Raw genomic sequence first — 24023 nt, 5'->3', positions numbered from 1 at the left:
GTTGTTAAAATGGCACTTGTGATCAGGGTTCTCTCTAAGGTGGGCACCTGGTATTCTATGCCATTTATTAATTCAGCAAGAAATTTTCGTTTAGTATCGATAAAATTAATAAAATGTGTGTTCTGATTGATGTTTATCAATGGTATAAGCACAGTGCTTTGTTTATAAGAGTTTATGGTATGATCACACGTGGACAGAACCAGTAACAATATTCAAATATATAGGCACAGATCCGCTCCTGCTCTATAATATATTAAAATAAAACATTTTTAAAATTTTTTTTAGTAGCCCTTAAAAGGATGAAAAGGCAACAGAGTTTGACAGGTTTTTTTCAATAAGAAACAAAAATCAGAATTTGTTGTATTAGAATTGGCCTTGGATTTAGTTACATCGCCAACAATTTTCGTCGAACTAGTTGAATTGGAAAAACAAGATGCAGAGACAATAAGTTCTTCAGTTATGGAAAGTTTAAATAATGTTGGGCTTACTAAGAATACCTAGAAAAAAATTTAATAGGATTTTGCTCCGATGGTGCCAGCATTATGCTTGGAGAAAATGTGGAGTGAGCACTAGGATTGCAAAAGAGTTTCCAAACATAATAATATGGCACTGTTTAAATCATCGCCTCCATCTTGTTTTAGATGATTCGATAAAGGAAATAAAGCAAGTAAATCATTTTAAAATATTTATTGATAAGATATATACTATTTTTCATCAATCCAATAAGAACCAAATTGAACTTTCCAAAATATCCGAACAACTTGGAATTGAAATTATAAAGATTGAAAGAGTTTTGGGACCAAGATGGGCTGCCTGTAGTTTAAGGTCAACCCTAGCTGTGTGGCGCACTTATCCAGCGCTACATCACTATTTTTATTCAAATAAAAAGTACTTAGGTATGGCTGCCCGTCTTGAAAATATGTATTTTATTACTGATTTGGCACATTGATGATTGATATTTAAACGGAATTTCTCTTCTTTCAAATGCACTGCAAGCAAGAAATATAGACATAATAAAGGCTGAAAAACTTGTGATAAGATCTATTAAAGCATTTCAAATGCTTGGAAAGGAAAAGTGTCCATACGAAAAAAAAGTTGATGAATTAATTACTTCAGAAACCTTCAAAAAATATAAAATTTGTAGAAAATCACCGATTTGTCGGGCTTCCTCGGGGAAGACTTTTAGAAAACATCCTAACGAATTTGAAAAAAAGACTAATGGATTGTGAACACTTAAAAGCAAGTTGTAGCCAATTTCAAGATAGGAATAAATTACAATTTCGCAATTTTTTGTAGCAGATTACTGGAATATTGAAGAAGTACTAGTTCCAGCTGAAGAACAATTGCTCGTATTGAATGACATTTTTAATTACCAAATTGATATTAATGATTATCGAGATTTCGTGGAAAACGTTTTAAAAAATTCCCAGAATTATGCAATTCCTGAAAGTGTTCAAAGAGCTAAAAATATTGTCAGAACAATTGCTGTAAGTTCAGTAGAAGCGGAAAGGGGTTTTTCAAAGATGAATATAATATGTTCAGAGAAGAGAAGTCGCCTAACTGTTTCTAATATATCAAACACTGACTATTAGTCTAATCGGCCTACCTCTAAAGGAATGGGATCCTACTCCTTACAGTGAAAAGATGGCGAAGGATAAATCACTCAGCCGATGATGCTCGGATAAAAGCAAAGAAAATTGCAAGTGAGGACGCCAATCAAGAAGCAATATGGAAATATCTTAAATAACAGTTTTATTGTTTATTGTCAGGTATTATTTAATATTTTTTCATTAATATTTTAAAACACTTTCTTATAACATAATCTAGTTTTGTGGACCTCTTTTATTGGTCTTATTTTAAGTATTAACTGCATGAAATAATAAACTACCTTTCGGTATATAGTTTTTTTTATACTTAGAATGGTCATTAGAGCAGCGAACCGGTTGTTAAATTATTTGAATCCCACCACTGGTTATGATACCAGAAGAAGAAAGAAAACACCAACTGAAAGCACCAACTGAGTTATGTCAAAACACCAACTGAGTTATGTCAAGTTTATGGGGAAGATATGTCAAGAAATCACATGCTTGAATGGCATAAAAAATTCTTAGAAGGAAGACAGGTTGGAAGACAATGAATGAATTGAAAATGAATGAAATGAAAGACGAAAATGCTGACTGGGTAAGGACACTGATTAGAAGTGATCATTGTTTTAGTATTAGAATGGTAGCATTAGACTTCAATATGAACAAAGAAACAGACAAATTTTAACTGAATCACCAGAATGGAATGAAGAGACTCCAAGCTTGCGAAGAGTTAAAAAAAAAATTAAGAATATCCAAACTTTCTGAATACTGTAAATACTTGTGATGAAAATTGGCTGTTCCAGATGACCTAGAAATTAAAACACTGTCAATGCAATAGAAGACAAAACAGTCCCCTAGACAAAAAAAAAAAAAAACAAGTATGTCAAAATCAAAAATGAAAACCATGCTTCTTCTTTTCTTTGATATTAAAGGAATTATTATAGCTGTCAGTCAAACATCCTACGTTAAAGTTCTGACAAGTCTGTGTGAAAAATTTCAAAAGAAGAGACCTGAATTGTGGAAGGATGGGTGGATGCTCCATCAAAACAGTGCTCCAGCACACTCTCTGTTCATTAGTTTCTGGCAGAGAAATTCCAAAACATATCAACAGATCTAGCTCCTTGTGACTTACTCTTAATGTCATGCTGCTCCAATTTGTACTGCATTTTTTATGTGCAACAGTGTCAAAAGTGTTTCTGAAATCTAAGTACAGTGTATATGATTTCAGAATTACCTTTTGCATCTAGTTCCTTTGTTACTGTATCATAGAGATGCAATATGGTCTGAGCAGCCCTTGTGCCAAAAATAACAATAACTGTATCATAGTATCCAACCAGACTAGTCAGATAAGAATGCCCCTTAAAAAAATCCATGCTGACCGCAATATAACGGCATTCCTATCTAGATGATCCTCCTGCATTACTTCTTTAACCAATGACTCTTAATTTCCCTGCAACAGTAGTCAAGATAACAATTATGTAATTATTTATCTCCCTTTGTGAATTGGAGATACATTTTCACATCAACAGTCCATAGAAACCTCTCCTGAATCCAGGGGAGGTTTCTATGGTTAAATTAAAATTAAACCCACAACTTTTTGCAAAGGTTGGCTGACCGCTTTAGCTGCCTCTCTTAATGTTACTGCATAGATCCCATCCATTCCAGGTGCCTTTTTTACCTTTAGTTTCAACAATTTCTCCATCACCTCACTGCCCAGTTATCACAAAATTATTCAGCTCCAACCAGAATTTGACTCACTGAGCAGGATCATTTACAGTTAATCCATTCATATGTAGTGGATCTATATGATTCAACCCTGCTGTTTACGTAAGTGAAGAAGTCTTTGCTGCTTTTCTTTGCATTTTTTGCCAGAGACTTCTTTTAATCTTCCTTAGCTTGCCTTTGTGAATTGATTGCACACTAGTTGATATTTACTGGAGGCATCTATATCACCTGATAATTTATATGCATCCCATTCAGTAAAAGAGATATGGGTGAATAAGTTAGGACAAAGGTAATAAAATTCAAATGCTAATTATAATGTTCTAAAATTCTTTCAACAATGTAGAGATTTAGTAAAAATAATTTATCACTGATAAAATGATTAAGTACTATGGTTACAATGGTACTATGGTGGAATAGGACTAGAATATGTCTGCCAGGGGCAAAAGTAGACCACATAGAACAGATGTTTTTTTTTAAGGACACAAAAGGTAATATTGTTGTACACATTGGCACTGATGATATTAGTGCCAATTAGAGACTAAGAGATCTGAGGACTAACTTACCAGGGTGCCTCCGTAGCCAGGTGGGAAGGAGCAGCAGTGCGTAGCACACGCTTCTTGATTAGACCGGGGTTCGAGCCCATCACCACCAAATACGGAGGATGCGGAAAGGTCAGGGGAATGACCACTGCATATTTCCGGAGCAATATGGCCTTAGTTGCTAATGCTCCTAAAAACCAAATAACAAACAAACTAACTTAACAAGTACAGGACAGTATTGGCGAAAAGTCACGAGTTCGGATTGAATTTGAAAGTGTCTGCAACTCTGCCCAGGCACGATAGGAGGGAGTATATGGTGAGAACCTTGTCAGTCAGTTTGGGCCTGCAGAGAATGTGCAAGAGGCATGGAGTAGAATTTTTCTCAGTGTGGTCTGTGCTTAACAACAGGAAAGACTGTTTTTACAATTATGGGATTCACTCGAATAGAAGGGGTGCAAGGATATTTACTGATACTATCCAGGTAGTGATAGGTGGGTTGGAAAAATGTTAGCTTGGGGGACACATGCACCAATAGTTTAACTAGAGCTGCAGGCAGAGAGGAAAGTGATTCTTGCATTGCTACTATTGGTACATGCAGCAGCCTGGAAAGCAAGGTGTCAGGGATTTCAGACCCTGCTGTGGGTCGTCATGCAACAAATGAATACATGGTCTGTGTTACCCTAACACATGGTCTGTGTTAGGGTAACCAAGAGTAAAAACAAGTGAATGTATACTTGCATGTACACTAATGCTAGGAGCCGTATAAATAGATTTGATGAATTTGAAGTACTGATTAAGTCGTCGAATGCAGATATTATAGGAATAGCGAAGACATGGTGTCACTCCGACATGTGATGCTGAATTTGAAAATGGGGAGCACAATGTATACAGGAAGGACACACAGGACAGGAGAGATGCAGGGGTCATGCTATTAGTTAAGAATATTAAATCTAAGGCAGTACATCCAGTTGACTTGGGGGACGATTGCAATGTTGAATCAGTTTGGTGTGATATAAGCACTGGGAAAACAAAATCGAAAGTAGGCGTGTGTTATAGGCATAATGACAGGGAAGTAGTGGGGCAGCAAATCAGAATGTCTCATAATGGAGGATTGGTCACTTGCACACTAGCAAGACTTTTGTGGATTTCTTGAATGGCTGTTTTCTAAAGAATCATGTTAGAGAGGCAACAAGAGGAAGCAGTATTTCTTGATCTGGTTATCAGCGGTGATTCTTCACGCATTAAGAAATTTCAGGTAAAATACCCACTGGGTGGCAGCAATCACAGTGTACTAATGTGGAATTTAATTAAAGACGTAATTACTGTTGAGGGTAAAGGAAAAGGCTTTTGTTTTCGTAAGGGTAACTACACAGGTCTTAGATGGTTTTTAAATTGTGACTAACTGATGGTGTTACCAACAGCAAATTCTAAATGGGAAATATTCAGGGAAGTAATCAAAGAAGCTACTAGGCTTTTCATACCATTGAAGAAATACAAGTTTTAGACCTAAATTAATGGCAGATGAACTGAGACACATGGCAGAGAAGAAAATTGTATGGGATGCATATAAATTATCAGGTGATACAGAAGCCTATGGTGGATATAAATTATTCCATAATTCAAGTTATAAAGGAATTTAGGCAAGCTTAGACGGATTATGAGAAGTCTGGCAAAGTATACAAAGGAAAACAGCAAAAACCTCTATGCTGATATTAACAGTAGAAAGAAGGGGTTGAATCACATTGCACCACAATGTCTATGGGTTAACAGTTGATAACCCTGCTCAGGTTGCAGACAAATTGAATAGGTATTTTGTATCCAAATTCACACATGAGCAATTCTTTAGGGAAGATGATACCAGGAGTTTATCAAACTCTAATGAGGAGCTAAATGACTTTGTGATAACTGAAAGAAAGTGGAGGAGAAATCGTTGAGGATGGACATAAAAAAAGGCACCCAGGGTGAATGGAATCTATTCAGTTATAGTAAGGGAAGTGGCATAGAGCTAAGCAAACTCTTAGCCATAATTATCAGAGCATTCTTGAATTAAGGGGAGGTCTCTATGGACTGGAGAATTGCTAATATATCTCCAGTTCATGAAGGGATTCAAAAGGCTACATAAGTAATTACAGACCTATTAACATCTGTTCCAGGGAAAATAATGGAATCGCTCGTTAAAGAAGTAATGCAGCACCATTTGGACAGGCATGCAATTATACTACAATCACAACATGGATTAGTCAGTCTTGTCTAACCAATCTGATAGGTTACTATGATGCTGTGACTAATTAACTGGATGGAAAATATAATTTTGACATTATATACTTGGATTTCTGGAAGGCTTTTGATACTCTTGTACATAAAAGACTGCTGTACAAACTGGACAAGTGTGGCATTAAGGGCACATTACTGCTATAGATAAAGGGATGGTTAAGTGGAAGTAGACAGAGTGGTTATCAATGGGCACTACTCTTCATGGACTAATGTTATTAGTGGAGTTCCCCAGGGTTCCATGCTGGGTCCATTGTTGTTTTCAATATTAAACAATGATATTGATAAAGGTATATCAGGCTTAATACCTAAGTTTGTAGATGATACAAAGGTTGGCAGGGTGGTTAAATACCGTCATCAGGGTGAGCTAATGCAACAAGATCTAGGAAAATTGGGTTGATGGGCTGAGAAATTTCAGTCAAACTTTTCACATTGACAAATTCAAGAGCAACTTATCAACTGTGTGGTATGACATTGAGGGTAGTGGAGGATGAAAAAGACCCGGGGGTAATTGTGCAGTCAAACATGAAATTCTCTGAGCAGTGCAGACATGCTTCCAGGACAGCTCATGGGGTCCAGACCGGTATACAGTACTCAAGAGGTGGCTTGCTTGAGTACTGTGTACCGGTCTGGAGGCCTCACTTTAGGAAGGATGTAGATCTGCTGGAATGGGTGCAGCAAAGAAACAAAAACTGAGTTTAGACTTCTTTCTGGTAAATGCTCTTAATAGTCAAGTGTTGATAGTAGGATCATTGTTATAAACGAAACTTTTTTACTCAATATTTTTGAAGGGGGGCAAAGTCTATGATAGCATCTTTCTTAAGATAATCAATTTGTCTAACTGACAGTTCACAAACAGAGAAATCTTTGTTAAGCTAACAGTTGAAATATTGCTGTACTGCTAAAGAATCTAAAGGTATTTTAATCATCTAGCTGGAATGTTGTATTTGTTAAGAGCAAAAAACAAAACAAAAAAAAAACCTATGAATTTAAACACTTATTCCTCCAGTGTGGTATTTACTTTTAATCCCTATCATTAATTATTTTTTAATTTGGAAAGATTAAGCATAAAAAAAAAGTTTTTATGAAACCATACTTAAAAAAAAAAAAAAAAAAAATCCATTGCTATGGTGATTTCCAAAGAGTTTTGTTTTCCTTCTTTTTTTGGCCACTTGTACCCTCAATTTTTAGTTGTACTTGTTGGCTGGAAAGTATTTTCTTTTGAATAACAAAACTTGTTTCCAGTTATGGAAACAAGTTTTTTCATCATTTTCAGTCATTGTCAATCCATTGCAGGATGAAAGCCTCCTCAACACATTTCCAGCAATTGCGGTCCTGTGCTTTCGGTTGCCATTGCACACCAGCAAATTTCACGATTTTATCAATCCACCTCATCTTTTGTCCTTTTTCTTTTTGGGTGTTTAGAGTCAAGCAGTGTCCATTCCAAAATTCATTTGGTCTGTCTGTCGTCAGTTCTTGATATGTTTCACAACCATATGTTGTCAGGCCAGGGAGGATACACTGATCAAAAAATTTTTGTTTAAGACAGAGTGGCAAGTTTGTCTTGAAGACTATATTAAGCTTTCCATCCCAATTTTATGTGCCATTCAATTTCCATTATGAGGTTTGCATCTGTTGAAATTTCTTGTGCAAGGTAAACATGCCTTTCCACTTCTAGTTCTTGTCCATCGGTCATGATTTTGTTTGGTCTGGTAAATTTGTTGAACATAACTTTTATTTTCTTGATACTGGTATTTATCTTCAAACTGAACTTCTTGCTCTCATGCTGCAGTTCTTCAATATTTTGCTGCAATTTTTCCTGATAGTTGGCAAAGAGAATGATATCATCTGCAAATCATAAGTGAGTCAGGTACTCCCCATTTATCTTGAGTCCTTTATTACCTCAATATAGCTTGCAAAAATTTCTTCTAAACAGGCAGAAAATAATTTTGGGGAGATTGTCTCCTTGTCGGATGCCTTTTTTCTACGTTGATCTAAACTTTATCATTGTTGACACATAATGATGCAGTCACCTTTTCATACATCGATTGGAAAATATTAACGTACACTATCTGCACCTTGGTTGTTTAGGGTTCTGATTACTGCTTGTTTTTTGAATGAGTTGAATGCTTTTTCATAGTCAATGAAGGCTATACGTAATAGAAGGTTGCATTCATTGTGCTTCTCTATAACTTACTACACTGTTTGGATGTGATCCATTTTACTGAAACCTGCTTGTTCTTTGGGTCGTGCCACAAGTATTGTGCCTGTTCTTCTTGAAAGTATGTGTGTGAAAACCTTGTTGAAAACTTTTGTTCAGTATGATGACTTCTGCTTATTTCCATAGAAGGTGTTTTGAAAATAGTCAGGCTAGAACTTTACATGCTGATTGGCCTCCAGCTTTCAACATTTCAACATGACTTTATTGGGTCCTGCTGTTTGTCATTTTTCATTGATTTTATAGCATCTTTTACTACTTCCGCCAAAATTACTGATATATCAGCATCTGGTGTTGGATCCAGTTGTCATTTATCCTTATAAAGATTTGAATAAAATTCTTCCACTAATTTTAGTATTTGTTGTTGCACCATTTTCACTGTCACTTTTTCATCATAGCATTTTTTTATTTTTTTATTTTTTTATATATATATATATATATTTATTCTGGTGGTGGTTCTTGTTTTACCGTAGGTGCAAGGCCACTATCTACAATAGTCTCAATGACTTAGCATTAACAGAGGCATATGATCCAAGAAAGCAAGCTTATATAGCATCAGCCAAAAGAAAAAAAAAAACCTTCCCATTTCACCCATCCCTTCACTCCAAATGTTTGTCTGGTTCCTCCTTGAACTTATTTAAGATGTTGATCTCCACTACAACAGATGGAAGTTTGTTCCAACTATCGCCGGCTGGCTAAAGGCAAATTTCTGCATCTTCATTCTACGATTGCCTTTCCTCAATTTGAATTTATGTACTCTCAGATGAGTAATCTGAGCAAGAGGAAGAATCCCATCAGCATTGAGCTTGCTCAAACCATTCAAGGCCTTATAAACCTCAATTTGGTCTCCTCACAAGTGCGTAATCTCCAGAAGCTGAAATTTGCAGAAATTTTAGCCTTTCTACGTACGAGCAACCCCCTATTCCATTCACCAATCTAGTTGCCCATCTCTGTATCCATTCCAACAGCTCTACATCTTTCCTAAAATGAGGCGTCCAGACCTATATACAGTACTCAAGGTGTGGCCTAACCATTGCCTTATACAAGGGGACAATCATCTCCTTATCGCTGCTAGCAAAATTCCTGTATATCATTGACAAGACACCATGAGCTACTCTTGCAGCCTGTCTGCACTGTCAGAAAACTTCATATCTGACTGCACAATTACCCCCTGGTCCTTTTCATTCTCCACTACTCTGAGTGTAGTACCACTCAGTTGATACGTTACTCTGGGGTTACTACTACCCATATGCAGTACTTTACATTTGTCAATGTTAAACTTCATTTGCCACCTCACTTTCCATATGCTCAACTTTTCCAGATCTTGTTGCAGTAGTGTACTATCGTTACTCTCACTAACAACCCTGCCAACATACGTATCGTTTGCAAACTTAGACATAAAGCCTGACATGCCTTCATCAATATCATTGATAAATACAGAAAACAATGGACCCAACACTGAACCCTGAGGGACTCCACTAATAACATTAGTCCACGAAGAGCAGTGTCCATTGATTACCATTCTCTGTCTTCTCCCACTGAACTGTCCTTTTAATCATTGTAACAGCTTGTCCTTAATGCCATATACTGCTCCAATTTGTACAGTAGCCATCCATGTGCAACAGCATCAAAAGCCTTCCTAAGATGCAAGTATATGATATAAAAATTATTCATTGCATACAGTTCCTTTCTGACCACATCATAATATCCGATCAAATTGTCAGATAAGACTTCCCCTTAACAAACCCATGCTCTGTCCAAACTATAACTGAAGTCTTGTCTATATGATCCTGCAGTGCCTCTATTAATTTCCCTGGAACAGAAGTTAAACTAACAGGTCTGTAATTACTCATGTCACACTTAGATCCACATTTGTGAATTGGCGACACATTTTGCACATCTTAGGAGAGGCCGTGGAGACCTCTCCTGAGTCCCAGGAAGCTTTCATAATTATGGCTAAGAGTTTGCTTACTTCCTTTCATATAATTGAATAGATCTCATCCACCCAAGGCACCTTTCTTATGTTCAGTTTCAACAATTTCGCCTCCACTTTGCTCTCAGTTATTACAAAATAATTTAGCTCCCTGCCAGAGTTTGATAAACTTCCTGCACTTATATGTTAAATACTCATTAAGTTTGTCTTGAATGTAGATGTGAAATGCTCATTATACTCATTAAGTTTGTCATCTACCTCAGCAGTGTATCAACAATCGAACTATCGATGTCAAGTGTACCAATCTGATTCATCCCCTTCTTTCTAGAGTTTATATAAGTAGTTTTTACTGTTTTTCTTTGCATCGTTTGCCCAAGCTTTCTTGTAATCTTCCTTTGCTTGCCTAACATCTTTTGTGACTTAATTACAGACTATTTTATATCTACCATAGGCATCTGTGTCCCCTGATAATTTATATGAATCCCATGCATTTTCCTTCTCTGCCACAAGTCTTATTGGTCATCTGACATTTGTTTAGGCCTAAACCTTGAACAGTATTTCTTGATCAGTATGAAAACCCTAGTAGGTTCCCAATTACTTCTTTGAATGCTTCCTATTTAATATTCGCTGTGGATAACATCATCAGTTGGTTCCACTGTATAGAATTTAAAAATTCTCTGAGACCACTGTAGTCGCCTTTACGAAAGCAAAAAACCTTCCCTTTACCCCTGATGGTAGTTACCTCCTTGAGTAAATCCCACATCAGCACACTGTGATCACTGCCACCTAGTGGTTCCTTTATCTGCAGATTCTTAATGCATGAAGAATCACTACTGATAATCAGATCAAGAGTATTACTTCCTCTGTTGCCCTTCCAAACATGTCTGTAGAAAACAGTCATCCAGTAAATCCACAAAAAGCCATGCTAGTGTGGGAGTGACCAATCCACAAGTTCCAATCAAAAACTATAAAGTTAACCCCCCCCCCATTATGAGACATGCTGATTTACTGACCCATTCTATTTTTCTGTATAATTGTTCATTATACTCATCAGAGTCATTAGGCCTATAACACACTCCTACTCTTAATTTTGCTTTCTCAATGCTTATGTCACACCGAACTGACTCAACACTGCACTGTCTAACCTTTTAGCTGGCTTCACTTTCTTAGAATTTTAAGTGTTTCTTAACTAATAGTATAATCCCTCCTCCCTTCCTATCCTGTCTATCCATTCTGTACACATTGTACTCTCCAAATTCCAATTCTGCATTCTTTATATCTGTGTAACACCATGTTTCTGATATTCTATCAATATCTGCCTTTGTTGATTTGACCAACACCCCAAATTCATCAAATTTATTTACTAAATTCCTAGCATTTGTGTGTACACGCAAGTATAGTAAGAGTAATAGAAATTGAGGCATGTGATGCAAGAAAGCAAGCGTATGAACTTATGCAACATCAGCCAAAAAAATAATAATAATAATTTCACACATCCATTCTGTCTAAAAGTTTGTCCAGTTCTTCCTTGAATTTATTTAATCTATCAACTTCCACAAGAACAGATAGTTTATTCCAGCAATTAACCACCCGCTGGCTAAAGGTAAATTTCCACACATCTATTCTACGACTGGGCATAAATTCAAATTGTTCCTCAATTTGAATTTATGCCCCCTCAGGTTCAAAATAGCAAGCTGAAGAATCCCATCAGAATTCAGCATGCTGAACCCATTCGAGGTCTGATACACCTCAATCAGATCACCTTGCAGATGTCTAGTCTCCAGCCACTGCAATTTGCAGAACTTAAGCCTTAACTTAAGAACTTGGTAAGAGGACCCCCTTCGTTCCCCTCACCAATCTTGTTGCCCTTCTCTGTATAGGTTCAAGCAACTCAACATCCTTCCTAAAATGAGGCCTCCAGACCTGTATGAAGTACTGAAGGCATGGCCTGACCATTGCCTTATACAAAGGGATAATCACCTCCATTTTCACCAATCCTAGCAAAATTCCTATACATCATTGACAATATCCCATGACCAGCTCTGGCAGCCTATCTGAATTGCACAGAGGACTTTATATCTGACAGTACAATTACTCCCAGATCTTTTTCATTTTCTACCACCTTAAGTGTAGTACCACACAGTTGATGCTTTTTTCTGGGATTACTTGTACCCATATGAAGTACTTTGCATTTGTCAATGTTAAACTTCAGTTGCCACTTCTCAGCCCATCTGCCCAAATTTTCTAGATCCTGTTGCAGTAGCACACTGCCATTACTGTCATTAACAACCCTGTCAACCTTTGTATCATCTGCAAACTTCGACATTAAGCCTGATATACCTTACTTAATCAATATCATTGATAATATACAAAACAACAGTGGGCCCAACACCAAACCCTGGGAGTCTCCAGTAATAACATTTGTCCATGAAGGGCTTCCATTTATTACCACTCTGTCTTCTCCCACTCAACCACCCTTTTATCCATTGTAGCAACTTGTCCTTAATACCATACTGTTCTAATTTATAAAGTAGTCTTCCATGCTCAACAATATCAAAAGCTTTCTTGAAATCCAAGTATATGATATCAAAATTATTTTTGCATCTAGTTAGCATTAGTAGAGGCATGATGCAAGAAATTAGCTTATAGCCTCAGCCAAAAAAAAAAAAAAAAACCCTCCCATTTCACCCATCCATTCACTCTGAATGTTTATCTAATTCTGCTTTGAACTTATTTAAGTTATTGACCTCCACTACAACAAATGGAAGTTTTTTCCAAATAACCACCTGCTGGCTAAAGGCAAAGTTCCTTTCTAACTACATCACATTAACTAATCAAATTTGTCAGAGAAGGCTCTCCCTTAACAAACCCATGCTGTGTCTGAATTATTACTGCAGTCTTGTCTAGATGATCCTGCATTGCATCTTTAACCAGTGACTCCATTATTTTCCTCAGTACAGAGGAAACATGTGAACCTTAGATCCCCTTTTGGGAATTGGGGATACATTTGTACATCTTAAGTCCGTGGGGACTTCCCCTGAGTTCAAGGATGCTCTCATAATTATGGCTAAGGGTTTACTTACTTCCTTTGCCACTTCCTTTAATATAACTGGATGGATTCCCTCTGCTCCAGGTGCCTTTCTTATGTTTAATTTCAACAGTTTCTCCTGCAATTTGCTCTCAGTTATTACAAAATCATTAAATGCCCTGTTACAGTTTGATAAACTTCTGATATTTTCCTCCCTTAATATCTCCTTGTGAATGTAGATGCAAAATACTGATCCAGATTATCAGCTATCTGATCGGGATCATCAATAGTCGAACCATCAACATCAAGTGGACCAATCTTATTTAATCCTTTTCTTCTAGAGTTTATATAAGTAAAGAAGTGCTTGCTGTTTTTCTTAGCATCCGTTGCCAAAGATTTCTCGCAATCTGCCTTCTCTTGCCTAACCTCCTTTGTGATTTGATTATGGACTAGCTTATATTTGCCATAGGCTTCTGTGTCATCTGATAATTTATATCCATCCCATGCATTTTTCTTCTCTGCCACGAGTCTCATTAGTTCATCTGACATCCATTTAGGCCTAAACCTTGAACAGTATTTCTTAATTGGAATGAAAAGCCTAGTAGCTACCACTATTAATTCCTTGAATGCTTCCCATTTAGAATTTGCTGTTGGTAACATTATCAGTTGGTCCCACTGTATAAAGTTTAAAAACTGTCTGAGACCACTGTAGTCACCTTTATGGAAGCAAAAACTCTTCACTCTACCCCTGATGGTAGTAATATCTTTAAGTAAATTCCACATCAGTACACTTTGATCACTGCCACCCAGTGGTTCCTTTATGTACAAATTCTTAATGCAGAAATAAACACTTTTGATAACCAGATAAAGGGTATTGTTACTCTTAATCTGTACCTTCTGCCATTGAGCTAGGCTTCCTGTTGCTGTAGGTACTAGGCTACAGGACTCCCAGGGCCAAGGGCCATTTATTTTGTTATGAAGCCATGGTGAGGGAATGGACCATAATCTGTGATGCTAGTCCAGTGTGGGTCGGCAGAATTTTCATCAGTTTATTCTGGTGTCTTAGCTTTGAGCTCTCCATCTCGGGTGACTCTGCTAGGATATGCTCTTATAGCATAGTTCTCAGCTTCATTGTCACATGCAAACAATTCTGCTGTGATAAGGCATTAATCCATGGCAGTGCATGTTGTAGCCTCAATTTTTAGCTGTACTTGTTGGTTAAAAAATATTTTCTTTTGGATAACAAAACTTATTTACAATTATGTTTTTTGATCTTATTATATAGTACATCAGAATTATGAGTTTCAGGAAAGCCTTTGATATTGTTGCACATAAAAGACTGCTGTACTAACTGGAGCAGGGTTCCATTAAGGGCAGGTTACTGCTATAGATAAAAGAATGTTTGAGTGGTTTGACTGATTATCAATGGACGTTGCTCTTTGTGGATTAATGTTTTTAGTAGAATCCTCCAGGGTTCAGTGCCGGGCCTATTGTTGTTTGCCCATTGTTTTCTGTATTTATTATTAATATTAATGAGGGAATATCAGGTTTAATGTTCAAGTTAACAAATGATACAAAGATTGGCAGGGTGGTTAAATGAAAGTCATCAGGGTGAGCTACTGCAACGTGTTCTAGGAAAATTGAGTTGATGGTCTGAGAATTGGCAGTTGAAATTTAAAATTGACAAATGCAAGATACTGCATATGGGTAGCAGTAACCCCACAGTAACTTATCAGCTGTGTGATACTGTACTGAGAGTAGTGGAGAATGATAAAGACCTGTCGGTAATTGTGCAGCCAGATATGAAATTCTCTAAGTAGTGCAGACATGCTGCCAGAACAGCTCATGGAGTTTTGTCAATGAAATACAGAAACTTTGTTAGCAGGGATAAGGAGGTGATTATCCCTTTGTATAAGACCACATCTTGAGTACTGTACACAGGTACTTTAGGAAAGATGTAGATCTGCTGGAACAGGTGCAGAGAAGGGCAACCTTCAAGGTGAAGAGAACAAAAGGGTGCTCTTACCAAAAAGGCTTCACTTCTGCAAATTGCAGTGTCTCGAGACCAGGCACCCGCAAGGAGGTCTGATTGAGGTGTTTAAAGCCTTGACTGGATTGAGTAAGCAGAATGTTAATGTTATTCTTCGACTTGCTGAGACTGTACACATGAGGCAGCATAAATTCAAGTTGAGGAAGGATGGTTGCAGGATAGATTTGCAGAAGTTTGCCTTCAGCCAGCGTGTGGCTGATTGTTGGGACAGGCTTCTATCTGTTGTTGTGAATGTGGATGGGTTGAATAAATTCAAGGGAGAACTAGACAAATTCTTGGAAGATACAGATGGGTGAACTGTTTTTTTTTTTTTTTTTTGACTGATGCTATGTAAGTTTGCTTTCTTGAATCATTTGCCATTACTACAACTACTACTTTTACTGTTAGGGAACACTTGATGAGATGCCAGTAAACTTTGAAACAGTTCAAATTCAAGGCATGGCCTGACCATTGCCTTATACAAAGGGATAATCACTCCATTTTCACCAATACTGGCAAAATTTTTCAAAGCAGTTTTTCAAATAATGTAGTATGTGGTAACTCCATTATTTGAAAAATAATGTAGTACTCTATCCAATCATTTGAATGTAATAGCTATCCAATACACAGATCTTAAAGCTCCCAGCATAACATCTCTCTCTGCAAGTTATTCAAAATTGAAATGCCCTAACCTGGTTTCTTCTAGTACATGCTTTTCAGTTATATCTGAATAAGAATCATTGTGTAACTTTCTTTATTCATCATAAACAAAGCTTTCTTTTCGAAGTCTTGTGCAGGGCATAGTTACCCAAGTCTCTTTCTGTATGTCCTACATATTGAACACATTCTGTTATCTTTCAACATTAACCAGTAGAAAATTTTAAACTGCTTACTCTTAATACTGGAGACTAGGCACCCATGAGGTGATCTATTTGAGGTGTCTTATACACCTAAATAAGGCCTTTGAATGGTTTGAGCAAGCTCAACGCTGATGGGATTCTTCCTCTTACTCAGATTACGCACCTGAGGGGCCATAAATTGAAATTGTGGAAAGACAACTGTAGAACATATGTGCAAAAATTTTTCCTTTAGCCAGTAGGTGGTTGATAGTTGGAACAGACTTCTATCTGTTGTAGCGAAGATCAGCAACTTAAATAAGTTCAAGGTAGAACTAGACAAACATTTTGGAGTGAATGGATGGGTGAAATAGGAAGGTTTTTTTTTTTTTTTGGCTGATGCTATATAAGCTTGCTTTCTTGCATCGTATGCCTCTACTAATGCTAATACCTAATAAGTGGTGTTTAGATGCATGCTTTACATTTGAAAGAGGCTGTGCAGAATTTAATTCACCAGATGAATCAGCTTCTGCAATGTTTTTGTCAGAAGTCAGTCACTCTGTTGTTGATTTGGTGTCATCATTACTATGTTTATTAGTTTCATCTTTCTTAAAATAACTAAAGAGTGTCGTTTTCTGATTTAAGATTTTACTCATTATGGCTTAATTTAATAAATACAAAATAACATTATTAAATTTAATATGAACAAATCATTGATTTGTGCACTGACAGTAATACCTGAGACCAAGACACACAACATGTATTATGTTGAAGTTTTAAGTACTAACAAGAGAAAAGAAAAGGTGGGAGAAGGGATGTTGTGACGTGGCCTTGGATTGAAGATTAGATTTTTGATATGTAAACTTGATACCGGACAAACTTTGGTCTTAATTGGGAAGGCTTACTAAATTGAATATTCAAAAATATGAACAGCAGTGTTAATTGTTTCCATAAATAATTTATGTTGCATGATGGTATAGGGCAGTGGTCTCCAAACTTTTTTGTCACGCACCCTTATTTTACTTAAAAGGACTAGTGTGCACCCCAGAATAAAAAATTAAATATAAGTTTGTTTTTTTTATAAATCATTTACATGGAAGGCATTATATCTAAAATTACATATAATTTTAAAAGATCACAAATAAAAAAATACAAAACAAAATTAAATTGAAGTTCAAATACAAAATGCATGTACTTGGATGTGCACGATCAAACAAAGCCGCATAATGAAGTATTAAAAAAACATTTATTTATAATTTTTACTTCAGTTACGTTTCGAAAAACTAAAGGTTTCATAATTAATAAATATTGATTTATTGCGGATTATCTCATGCACTCCACTTTGGAGACAACTGGTATGGGGCAATCTGGTAGTATGCCACCAAGCTGTCCGGCAGCAGACAATGTGACCTTAAAATGTTATCTACGAGTCATTTTTCTAGAAGTTCCGTATATGATACATTTATTAATCACTATGTAAAATCATTAAAACATCTAATTTATTCATATTATATTTTCATGAAATTTTACGATTTTTACAAAATGTCTTAAATTATTTTCCATTCCTGCTCATTAATTTGCCAGATTAATTAGCCAGGTGGTCATTAAAACCAGCTGGGTGGTGTGCTCATTCAAAAGGTCTTGGGAAGAACACTGCTGTTCGTATTTTTGAATATTCAATTCAGACTGTCCAACATAAAAATAGTGTGGCCAGAGCACTTTTGGGTAGGGTGAGAACACATTGCAGTACCCCTGAGGAGAGGGAGAAGGAAATTAGGCAAATCACGACGGATCTTATGAGGTGTGGTTACCCCTAGAGGGTCATTGATGAATACAACAGAAAGGAAGAGCCCAATCGGGTAGTTCCGCCTGTACTGCTTACCACAGTGTATGTTCCGGGCCTGTCAGATCGCATTGCGAGGATGCTTCGCGACTTTCAGACATGCTGTGTGCAGCTTCCGGGCCGGAGGTTGCACACAGTGTCACAGGTCAAACACCCCATTACTAGGGATTCTAGTAGTGGGGTCGTATATGAGATCACATGCCCGGATTGTGGAGAATGTTAAGTGGGGGAGACAGGACGGCATCTCAAGGACTGTCTGGGGGAACATTCACGAGCAATACGGACCGCAGAGCTCAATAAATCCGCCATTGCCGAGCACTATTGGGAAAAACAACACCAGATCTCCCCCGACAACGCTGTCATCCTTGACCGGGCACATAGATTCTGGGATCCCAAGTGGCTGGAAAGTCTGTGGATTGGATCCTCTGGTAATAATAGTATGAACAGAGACAGGGGAGTTAGGCTTCACCCCCTTTTTGAGGCGGTGGTTTTGGCCAGAGATAAAAGTTTTAATTTTCCACGTCTCCAGACCACTTCCGGTTCTGGTACAAGTGAAAGGAATGCTTAGTATGCGCTTGGTCATCCACGTGTGCCATGAACCTGATATTTAAGGATGTGTCGCTTAAGTCTCACTATTACTGAAGAAGGAGGCAGACACCTCCGAAAGCTCTAATACTGTTTTTTATCGCTTTTATATTTATATTTTAATGCATTTTAACTTATTTACTTATTTCATTTTTGTTATAGTTTAGTTTTTTGTAAATATTATTTTACAGTCTTTTCTATCATTTTATTTTATTTTATTTCATTATTCAATCAGTCATAAACGGTTGGTGTGTGTGTTTAAAATTGGTAGAACACTGCTGGTTAGTACAATTGGATATTAGTTCCATGATGGGTCTCTCATACTAAAAGGAGTGTTTCAGCATAGTGTTTCATCATGGTATGCTGTTTTGAACACTCTAGTATTAGTAGTGGTAAATGATACAAGAAAGCAAGCTTATAAAGTGTCAAGTAAAAAAAAAATAAAAATGAAAAATAAAAAAAAATAAACACAAACACATCAGCTGTTCATCCCCTCCAATAGTTTGTATAGTTCTTTGAATTTAGTTGAACAACCCACTTCCACAAGAGATGGAAGTTTGGTCCAAATCAACCACCTGCTGGCTGAAGGCAAACTCCCACACATCTATCTTGCCACTATCCTTTCTCAATTCGAGTTTGAGTTTATTCCCTCTCATGTGTAGTCTGAGCAAGAGGAAGAATGCCATCAGCATTGAGATTGCTTAGTCACTGCTTAGTTTTAACACTAAATGTGGAGCACCAAAACTAAGACCACACATGGGGAAATACATTCACTGTATATATATGCTAAGTAAACACATAATTTTTATTAATAATTTAATATCTAATACTTTCAGAGTAGTGACCACACTAACAAAATTTCTATATTATATAACACATGAAAACAAGTGTTTGCAAGAATGTTTGCTGATGCTATCGAGGCAATGTTAGGTGGGTCGGAAAACTGCTAGATTGGGGGGATACAAGGACTAATAGATTAACAGTAGCCACTGGCAGAGGTGAAAGTGATTCTTGCACTGCTTCTATTGGAATGAGCCGCAGCCTGGAAAATAAGATGCAGGATATTTCAGAGACTGCTGGGAATCATTGGGGTACAAGTAAACACATGGGTTGTGTTAGGGTAGCTAAGAAAAAGAACAGGTGCATGTATACTTGTGTGTACACCAATGCTAGGAGTTTAGTAAATAAATTTGATGAATTTGAGGTATTGCTCAAAACATCAAAGGCAGATATTGTGGGGATTTCAGAGACGTGGTGTCACACAGATATAAGAAATGCAGAACTGGAATTTGGGGAGTACAATGTGTACAGAAAGGATAGACAGGATAGGAAGGGAGGAGGGGTTATGCTATTAATTAAGAAACACATAAAATCCAAGGAAGTGAAGCCAGTCGACATCGCTGGACAGTGCAGTGTCGAGTCAGTTTGGTGTGACATAAGCATTGGGAGATCAAAATTGAGAGTAGGAGTGTGCTATAGGCCTAATGACTCTGATGAGTATAATAAGAAACTGTTCGGAGAAATAGAGTGGGCCAGTAAATCAGAGAGTCTTATAATGGGGGATTTTAATTTCCCAGATATTGACTGGAATTTGGGGGCTGGTCACTCACACAGTAGCAAGGCTTTTGTGGATTTATTGGATGATTGTTTTCTACATCAGCATGTTCGGGAGGCAACTAGAGGGAGTAATACTCTTGATTTGATTATCAGTAGTGATTCTTCATGCATTCAGAATCTGCAGATAAATGAACCACTTGGTGGCAGTGATCACAGTGTGCTGAAGTGGGAGTTACTCAAAGAGGTAACTACCATTAGGGGTAAAGGGAAGGGGTATTGCTTTCGTAAAGGCGACTACAATGGACTGAGACAGTATTTAAATTCTATACAGTGGGATCAACTGATGATATTGCCAACAGCAAATTCAAAATGGGAAGCATTCAAAGAACTTATCGTGGAAGCTACTAGGCTTTACATACCAACTAAGAAATATTGTTCAAGGTTTAGGCCTAAATGGTTGTCAGATGAACTAATGAGGCATATGGCAGAGAAGAAAAATGCATGGGATACATACAAATTAACACGTGACACGGATGCCTATGATAGATACAAGTTGATCTGTAACCAAGTTACAAAGGAGGTTAGGCAGGCGAAGGCAGATTACGAGAGATCCTTGGCAAGGGATGCGAAGAAAAACAGCAAAGAGTTCTTTACTTATGTAAACTCTAGAAGGAAGGGGATGAATCAGATTGGTCCACTTGAGATCGATGGGTCAACTGTTGATGACCCTGCTCGGGTAGCTAACAAACTAAATGAATATTTTGCATCGACATTCACACATGAGGAGTTATTCAGCGAGGGGAATGCCAGAGGTGTATTCAACTCTAGCAGTAAGCTAGAGAATCTTGTAATAACTGAGAGCAAAGTGGAGGAGAAATTGTTGAAGATAAACACAAGAAAGGCACCTGGGGTGGATGGGATCTATCCAGTTATATTAAAGGAGGCAGCAAAGGAGGTAAGCAAACCCTTAGCCATAATTATGAGAGCTTCCTTGGACTCAGGGGAGGTACCCATTGACTGGAGATGTGCAAATGTGACCCCAATTCACAAAGGGGGATCAAAGGCTGACACAAGTAATTATAGACCTGTGAGTTTAACTTCTGTTCCCGGAAAATTAATGGAGGCACTGGTGAAAGAAGCACTGCAGGATCATCTAGACAAGACTTCAGTTATAGCTAGGACACAGCATGGTTTTGTTAAGGGGAAGTCTTGCCTGACCAATTTGATTGGATACTATGATGCAGTCACAAAAGAACTGGATGCAGGGAATAACTTTGATATTATATACTTGGATCTTAGAAAGGCTTTTGATACTGTTGCACATGGAAGACTGCTGCACAAATTGGAGCAGTGTGGCATTGGAGGCAAGTTGCTGCTATGGATAAAGGGGTGGTTGAGGGGGAGAAGACAGAGAGTGGTAATCAATGGACACTGCTCATCGTGGACTAATGTTATTAGTGGAGTCCCTCAGGGTTCAGTATTGGGGCCTTTATTGTTTTCTGTATTTATAAATGATATTGATGATGGTATATCAGGCTTAATGTCCAAGTTTGCAGACGATACAAAGGTTGGCAGGGTTGTCAAGGACACTACTGACACTATGCTGCTGCAACAGGATTTGGAAAGGTTGAGCAGATGGGCTTCGAGGTGGCAAATGAAGTTTAACATTGACAAATGTAAAGTACTACATATGGGAAACAGCAACCCCAGAGCAACGTATCAACTCTGTGGTACTACACTGACAGTGGTAGAGAATGAAAGGGACCTGGGGGTGGTGGTGCAGGCAGATATGAAGTTCTCTGAGCAGTGCAGACGAGCTGCAAGAGTAGCTCATGGTGTATTGTCAATGATATATAGAAATTTTTCTAGCAGGGATAAGGAGGTGATTATTCCCTTGTATAAGGCAATGGTCAGGCCACACCTAGAGTACTGTATACAGGCCTGGAGGCCTCATTTCAGGAAGGATGTAGAGCTGCTGGAACGAGTACAGAGAAGGGCAACTAGATTGGTGAATGGGACAAAGGGGTTCTCTTACGAAGAAAGGCTTAAGTTTTGCAAATTACAGTGTCTGGAAACTAGGCACCAGCGGGGTGATCTGATAGAGGTGTACAAAGCCTTGAATGGTTTGAGCATGCTCAATGCTGATGGGATTCTTCCTCTAGCTCAGAAAAATCACCTGAGAGGGCATAAATTCAAATTGAGGAAAGACAGATGTAGGATAGATGTGCGGAAATTTGCCTTTAGCCAGCGGGTGGTTGGTGGGTGGAACAGACTTCCATCCCTTGTCGTGGAAGTTGATAGCCTAAATAAGTTTAAGGCTCAGCTGGACAGGTATTTCGAACGAACAGAGGGGTGAAGTGGAAGTGGTTATTTTTATTGATTTATGTTACTTTTTTTTTTTTTTTTTTTTTTTGGCTGATGCTGCATAAGCTTGCTTTCTTGCATCAAATGCCTCTACTAATGCTAATGCTAATGCTAATGCTAAAACAATGGAAGAAATGATAACACAAAGTATTACAGCAAAAAAAAAAAATTACACAAAGTTAATGCAACAAATGTGAACTATCACTGGCATCAACTGCAACTGTCTTCAGTGTGAACCAGTGAAGTGTTACGAAATATTGCCATCTTGAATGGAACAAACAGCATTCAAAGAATGGTGTATGATGGATCAGCGTGGATGTGGTTTCCATTTACATGATAATTGCCTATTACATAAAAGCAGAAATCAGTGTTGTGTGAATTATTTAATTTAGAGAAAACTATATTGTTTATGAAATTGATGATATAGTTCAATCCTTGGATGATATTGACCATTTATTCAGTCTTTAATGGAACAGTACTATTTAGATTAGTGTTTAAGGCTTGCATTGTCCATACTATTGTTTCATCTACTGTCTGTAGCCTTACTGATGGACTTTATTTTCTGTTCCAATTTAAGAATTATTTTCCATTCAAGCTGGTTGTCATGCAGTATTCAGATTTCATATTCTATGATTACAAGTTTATTTTTGTCCCCATTTCCCCACACATAGTTAATCATCTTAAATCATTTTCATTTCAGCATTTTCTGATTCAAATTTCTATCAAGGCTACACTATCTTGAGCTTATATAGTGGTTTGTTTCAAAGCTTTCCTCCTTTTGGCTTTCAATACTATGCAGTTAAGACTGTCTCATAGCAAAGGAGTTAGTCTTTCAACCCATCCTAGCTGTAGGGTTTAGAGGTGACAGAAATGCTGTCTTTCCTTTTATTCACCGAGGCATCATGGTTCTTGACGAATTGGGACCCAGAAGATGAAATTCTTGTCATATAAATATTTAAATATGTTTGTTTCATATTTGGTTTTTGATTTTGAGAGTTTTATACAAATTTTCTTATCTCTGAATGTTTCCCTGGTAGACACAAAAGACAAGACATTCTAAGCAGGTAGAGTTGCACTTTCAATTAGTGCTTCCTTAAATTCCTTTCAAAATTGTAGAATTGTGTTCTGTGTTAAAAAAGAAAAAAGAAAAAAAAGCAATTCTTTGCATATGGTGAGATATAAAAGGCAGAATTCATTTTGAACTGTGGTCACCAAATCAGACTGTCTCTGCAAAATGATACTTGTAGTTATTAGATCATTTAAGATAGGCTTGAATTATAAAATAACTTATATTGGTGAAGTGAAAAAGTATAATGCTCCAGCATAACACCTGATAACATATTGCAAAGATGATGCAGGAAATAATCCTTCTCCTGTGGTGACCTTATCCACCATACTCTTGAGACTTTTCTATATAATTTTTAGATAGAAGAAGAAAGAGGCATAGAAAACTCAGTTGAATTTTTACTATTAGGGTATCTGAAATGTGGTGAAAGATGAGTTCTAGTA

At 37.3% G+C, this 24023-nt stretch overlaps 1 protein-coding gene across 1 annotated transcript in view; it reads left to right on the top strand.

Moving 5' to 3' along the window:
* The window catches only part of LOC150075040 (uncharacterized), a 302603-nt gene that overhangs the window by 59203 nt on the left and 219377 nt on the right, over window positions 1–24023 (top strand). The window lies entirely within an intron of this gene.

Source organism: Mastigoproctus giganteus, chromosome 14 (genome assembly GCF_048544385.1).
Source record: "Mastigoproctus giganteus isolate SK-2022 chromosome 14, ASM4854438v1, whole genome shotgun sequence".
In the NCBI taxonomy this organism is placed as follows: Eukaryota; Metazoa; Arthropoda; class Arachnida; order Uropygi; family Thelyphonidae; genus Mastigoproctus; species Mastigoproctus giganteus.
This window is presented reverse-complemented; position numbering and strand designations above follow the sequence as displayed.